The sequence below is a fragment of the Bos indicus x Bos taurus genome, chromosome 9 (assembly GCF_003369695.1).
Source record: "Bos indicus x Bos taurus breed Angus x Brahman F1 hybrid chromosome 9, Bos_hybrid_MaternalHap_v2.0, whole genome shotgun sequence".
In the NCBI taxonomy this organism is placed as follows: domain Eukaryota; kingdom Metazoa; phylum Chordata; class Mammalia; order Artiodactyla; family Bovidae; genus Bos; species Bos indicus x Bos taurus.
In genome coordinates this window covers 86560585-86567673 of record NC_040084.1, presented here as the reverse complement: position 1 = coordinate 86567673, position 7089 = coordinate 86560585, and positions in this window count along the sequence as shown.

Here is a 7089-nt window from a genome sequence, read left to right as displayed (position 1 = left end):
AAAATAAGGATTATTTTATATAGCCCCCCTGTCTTTCCACAACAATGCCTAAAACAGAGCACTAAACAATTTATATTCTGACTATGTTGATGTCAACAATATCAGAAGAAAGCCGTTTTTCCTATAAACTTCATTAATGTTTCCTGGACTAGCACAATATATACATGTATATACAGATATATACATGGTTTTTCAGGTAGCTGGACAGGCCCTCGTGGCTCAGACGGTAGAGTCTGGCTGCAATGTGGGAGACCTGGGTTTGATCCCTGGGTCAGGAAGATTCCCTAGAGAAGGAAATGGCAACCCACTCCAGTATTCTTGCCTGGAGAATCCCATGGACAGAGAAGCCTGGTGGTCTGCAGTCCGTAGGGTTGCAGAATCGGACATAACTGAACGACTTCACTTTCTTTCTTCTTTTCTCAGGTGGGTCAAAGGTAAAGACTCAGCCTGCCAATGCAGGAGATGTGAGTTTGATCACTGAGTTGGGAAGATCCCTTGGAGGAGGAAATGGCTACCCACTCCAGTACTCTTGCCTGGGCAATCTCATGGACAGGGGAGCCTGCATGTTGCAGTCCATGGGTTGCAAAGAGTCAGACATGACTTAGCAACTGAGCATGCATGTACAGATATATACATACATGTACATAAACATACACACACAAAAAACACACACTAGAGATTTGGAAATAAAATACTATGGCTTTCAAAAATAACTGTTCTCCTGGGGCTTAAATATGAATTGGAACAGAAAAAGCTCAGGGTATTTTTGTCTTATAAAGCTCAAAGGAGAAAAGGTATAGGAAAATGTTTTTTAAAGTATATATAATCATCACTGAAAAGAAACATGGCTTATACCTCTACCATCAACCTGGAAGTGAGGGGGGACTAGGTAAAAGGAAGATCAAAGTTACTTTCTTTTAAAATGTGTATAGGAAATTTCCAATGAGATACTACTATAGACTAATTAAACTCTAAGCCCAACCTACTATTTACAATGTATGCTCTGCATACAAGAAGTCTAGGCCAGGTTTAGATTTTGCAATGTGTGTGTCTGTGCACTCAGTTGTGACCAACTCTTTGCAACCCCATGGACTGCAGCACACCAGGCTCCATATGTCCATGGAATTCTCCAGGCAAGAATATTGGAGTTGGTTCCCTGGTGGCTCAGAGGGTAAAGCATCTGCCTGCAATGTGGGAGACCTGCCTGCTTCTATCCCTGGGTTGGGAAGATCCCCTGCAGAAGGAAATGGCAACCCACTCCAGTATTCTTGCCTGGAGAATCCCATGGACAGAGCAGCCTGGTGGGCTACAGTCCACAGGGTCACAAAGAGTCGGACATGACTGAGTGACTTCACTTCACTTCGCCATTTCATTTCCTCCTCCAGGGGATCTTCACGATCCAGGGATAGAAATTGCATCTCTTGTGTTTCCTGCACTGGCAGGGGGATTCTTTAAAACCGCTATTACTGTGAAAAAAGAACGAATAACAAGGGGCAAAACGCGCGTTGTCACTGCCCTTGGGCTAGTAGTGTCGCTATGTTTGGTGTACTTTCCGGGGGTATAGTGTTTGCTTGAAAGAGTCGGGGCACTACTCAGAAAAGACTTGACCATAATTGACACTGTGGAATCTCAAAAACACACTTTCAAAAGCAAGTAAATCTAATAGCTTTAAACTTTAGTAATGTGTGTGTTCACTCATTCATTCATAAATATTTACAGAGAGCTTACTGTACTAAGGCATTGTACTAATGCTGTAAAACCTTATTCAGTGGGAGAAACTGAAAAATAAACAGAATATCATAATGTAATATGGCAAACCCTGCAATAGGGGAAATAATGTGCTAGAGATATTTATATTATAAATAAGAAAAGATCATTAATTAGCTACAACAGAAAATGTCATGCTACTTAAAAAGCATTTTCCTGAATACCTTAATAGGAAGAAAACATATCTGAATGGAACTCAGAGGATATCTTTTTATCAAGTTTGTAAACTGAGGCTCACCCTTTCCCTTTACCAATTTAATTCTGGCTCTAAGTCAAAGGTCTTAAAAAAAAGTCTCTGCTATCTATTTTGCATTCTCGTTTTTAATTTTTGTTTTTGATCTGTCTCTCTGGCTATCTGTTTTCTCTACAAAAGAAATGTTGCCTCAGAAAGGCTCTCAGCCACTTAATAATAGTATCAAAACTTGTCTACAATATGCATAAACTTTTTACTTTGTTTACAAAGATTTAGGACAAAGCTCTCAAAATTAATAAGGCACATGTGTCTATACTACTATTATAGCCATCTACTTATCAAATAAACATGATTAAATACACATTACAATAAACATATATCTCCCAAATTGTCTCCCAATCACATAATTTCTGGTGCATTCAATGTGAGATAAGGCAACAGTGTTAATAAACAAAACAATCCAAATTTTCACAAAGTTTTTCATGTGCTGGGATAATCATGTTTTTTGCTAATAAACCTTAAATAACAGTATAGTAAAAAGAAAAAGGTTATAGGTAAAATTTTTAATAAATATCACTGTAATTTCTCATACATCAACTCAACTGATGATTCTAATTTCTATTTCCAGCCTGAATTTCTTGCTTGAATTCCATTTTGTATTTCAAATTACCTACTTGACAGGTCCAGTTAAATGTCTAGTAGGCCTTTCAAAGTTAACATGTCCAAACAAAAACCCTCTTGATTGTCCAGCCCAACTTGTTACTTCACTGTCTTCCCCAACTCAGTCAACAGCGACTCCGTACTTTCAAACGCTTAGGCCAAAAATCTCTGAGTACTCCTTGACTGCTCTTTTATGCCTCAGATCCAATTCATCAACATATCCTGCCTGCCACTCAGGGTTTGTAACATATCCAAAACCTGCCCTCTTCATGCCATTTCCTCTTGTTACTGTGGTCCAAGCCACTATCAGCTCTCATTTAGATAACTGCAGTAATTTCCAATATGGCTTCCCTGCTGACATCTTTGCCCTGCCCTTAGAGTTTATTCCACAAAGAGCTGCCACAGTAAATCTTTAAAAAGGGAAGTTACCATCAGTTAACAGTTTAAATAAGAAAAACCATATGACCGTATCAATTGACACAGAAAAACCACTTGAAAAATATCAATACCCAGTCATGATAAAAACTCAAATGAGGAAAAGACAGGCACCTACAAAAAACCTACAGCTAACATGTACTTAATGGTGACAGACTTAATGCCTTCCCCTAAGATCAGGAATAAGACTAGCTTGTCTAATCTCCCCATGCCTACTAAACATAGTACTGTAAGTATTTATCAGAGCAGTAAGGTCAGAAAAGGGAATAAAATTCATTGGAAAAGAAGAAATGTAACTGTCTGTATTCACAGATATATTAGAAAACTCACACAAAAAATTACTAGAATTTATTAGTTTAGCTAAGTCTCAGGATACTGAATCTACTCACAGAAATCAACCACATTGTTATAAACTATGATAAACAACTAGAAACCAAAATTTAAAACACAGTATCATTTATGACTGCTCAAAAAAAAAAAGTGCCTAGGTACTAATCTAGCAAAACATATATAAAATGTGTGTCCGTTAGAAGCTATAAAATGCTGATCAAAGAAATTAGACAATCTAAATATAAGGAGAGATAAACTCTGTTTATGGATTGAAAGACTTAACAAAATTAAAATATCAATATCCCCTAAATAGATCTAAGGATTTAATGAAATTCCTACCAAAACTCCAGCATTTTTTTTAATAGATCCTAGATTTTACATGGAAAGGAAATGGAATAGTTAAAAACAATTCTGAAAAAGAAGAATTAGGGAAATTGTTTTAGGACTTACCATACAGCTATGGTTATCAGGAAAATGAGATACTAGTACAGGGATAAACACAAACATCAATGGATCAGAATAGAGAATCCAGAAGTAGACCATCATAGCACAGCCATCTGATTTTTGACAAAGTTGCAAAATTAATTCAATGGAGGAAGGGTAATTTTTTTTCAACAAGTGGTCTTGCAACAGCTGATCATTTCACAGACAAAAAATGAAATTCAATCTAAACTTTATAGCTTTAAGTGAAAATTATGTAAAAATGGATCACAGATCTACATATGCAAGATGTAAAGCTTTTCAGAAAATTTTTAGAAGAAAACAGGAGAATATCTTTGGAACCTAAAGTTAAGGAGATATTAGACTTGATAACAAAAGAACAATTCATAAAAGAAAAAAGATAAATTAGACTTCATAATTGCTTTTTCTTCGCAAAAGCCTCCATTAAGAAGATGAAAAGATAAGCTACAGACCAAGAGAAAATATTTGCAAATCACATATTTGACAAACTGTTTCTATCCAGAATATATAAAGAACTCATTAAACTCAACAAGAAAACAATCACATTAGAACATAAGCAAAAGACCTGAACAGACACTTCACAGAGGATATACAGACATCAAACAAGCATGTGCAAATACATTCAACACCATTAGGGAACTAGACACTAATGTTACAATGAGTTATCACTACATATCTATTAGAATGGCTGAAATAAAAAATATCCTGACAGTATCAAATGCTGACAAGGATGCAGAGAAACTGTATCTCTTCCACACTGATGGTGGGAGTGTAAAATGGTTCAGCCATTCTGGAAAAGTGGCAGTTTCTCATAGAGTTAAATATATACTTATCATACAACCCAGCAACTGTACTCCAGGGGACTTATCCTAGAGAGACGAAAACGTATTTTACCTGCAAAACTGTTCACAGCAGCTTTGTGTTTATAGCCGCAAACTAGAAACACAAAAGTCCTTCAGCCAATGACTGAACTAATTGTGGTATATCATACAATGGTACCCTTCCAACTTCCTCCCTGGAGAAGGGAATGACAACCCACTCCATTATTCTTGCCTGAAGAACACCATGGACAGAGGAGCCTGGTGGGCTACAGTCCATGGGGTCTCAAAGAGTCGGACATGACTGAGCAACTAAAACACACACTCACAAAAGTACACTTCTTAGAATTAAAATGGAAGGAACCACTGATACAAGAAACAACTAGAATGGATCTCAAGGGTATAATGCTGAGGGAGAAAAGCCAATCTCAAAAGGTCACACAATGTATGATTCCATTTTTATAACACTCTCTAAGTGACAAAATTACAGTGATGGAGAAGAGATCAGTGGTTAAGGCTGGGTAGTACAGAGGAGTTTCTTTGTGCTGATGAACAGATCTAGTTCTGTATCCTGACTGTGAGGATTATATGAATTTACATAGATGAAAATAATATAGAATTACACACACATAGCCACACTCAAATCATATTCTAACAAGTGAGAGGAGGGGAAAAGGCAAATAGCTCATGTTTTAAAATCCTTCAGTGGCTTCTAAGCTCATCCTAAATACTAAAATCCCTACGACAATCTAAAGGCACTACATGAAAAGCACATCCTCACTAGGATCTCATCTACACTTCTCCCACTGTCAACTCCAACCACACTGGTCTTCTTGCTCTTAGAACATGGCAGGCATGCTCCCACCTCTCTATTTAGAAAGTTTTCTCTTTATTACTTCACTCAGATACCTGCTCAAATGTCATCTAGTCAGAGAAGACTTCCCAGCTGTGACCACTCCCCCCACACATAAAGTGATGTCTTCTTCTTCTCTCTCTATAGGACCATAAAACCATAAACAGAACTCAAATATCCTCCTCACCTGTGCCCCTGGCATGTTCTTGTATTGATGATTGGCAGGCATTACACTTTGCACCCAGGTACTCAAGCCAGGGCGTGTAAGATTCTTACCTTACTTCACACTCAGTATGCTCAAATTCATCACCCACTCTTCTCCTTAATTACAGCCTTAACTCATCTCTTCATCAATTCTCAAATAATGGTTATAAAGCTACCTCTTCCACCCCACCCCCAGCTCCTAAATATTCTCTACTCTAGGGCCAGAGAAATCTTTCTAGAATGTTAATTTAAGCATTCCATCATTTATGGGATGAAGTCAAATCTACTTTATAGAGATTTATACAAGTATTTTCATGCTCCTCTCACTTTCCACCTCACTTCCGATTAACCCACCACTGGTACCTAATACACTGTACTGAGTAGGCGTGTCCTCTCCTACCTCCATCCTTTACACATGTTGTTCTGACTGAAATGGCCTTGCTTCTCCCAAATTCTCCTCTTCTTTGCCTATCTGGCACACAGATTGTGTCACTTTTCCTAGGAAGAACTCCCTCTCATATCTTTCCTTCCCTCACAGGGTCGGACACTCCCTCCTATAGATCCCTGACGTGTTTTACATCTAACCTGGTCACTGCATTTGCTAAAGTACTATACTAGTCTGTATACCTGTCCCTTGAGGGCAAGGACATATCTTACCCATCTTTCCAATCTCACCACCTAGCAAAGTACCTGGCACACAAGCAGGACTCAAAACTAATTCAAAACTACTGGATAGGTGAATTAGGTTGACTCAGGGTGAAAGGATGAATCAGGCAAGACTTCTTGGGTTAGTCAGCTGTTGTGCACAGGTGTATCATGGAAGGCATATGAAACAAACTCTATGGAGTTTCTATTCTTTTGGTCATGTACTACCCTACAGAAGTTGAAGTACTGATTCCGCAGCTTGGTTAGGCTAAGATCACCAGTTCCATTTTCCCGTGAACCAGTTTCCTTCCTCAAAAGAATACAATGGATTTATTTCATTCACAAAGCTACTGCAAGGGCTCTGAACCGTCATCCTATAAATTCACACCGGTGTTCACGAAGAGAAGGAGGATGTCTCACTCAGGGCAACCCTTACCTCAGCTAGAAAAATCTCAAGAAAAAGAAAAATCAAGCTCAACCAACAGGTGTCAATAATTTTCATCTGTAAAAAAGAAGAATTGGCTTTGTGCAAATGGAAAGTTGTTTTGAAACCTCATTTCCACATGTTTCTTTTTCCATTTCCTTTGAAAATCATCATAAAGCAGCAAACAGCACCTAGGAAGTACAGTCCAGGTTCCCACTTGTCACAAGGCAAACACCAAATCACTCTCAATGCAAATACACAGTGCCTGATGTCCAACTTTTGATGACAGTGATCCCTT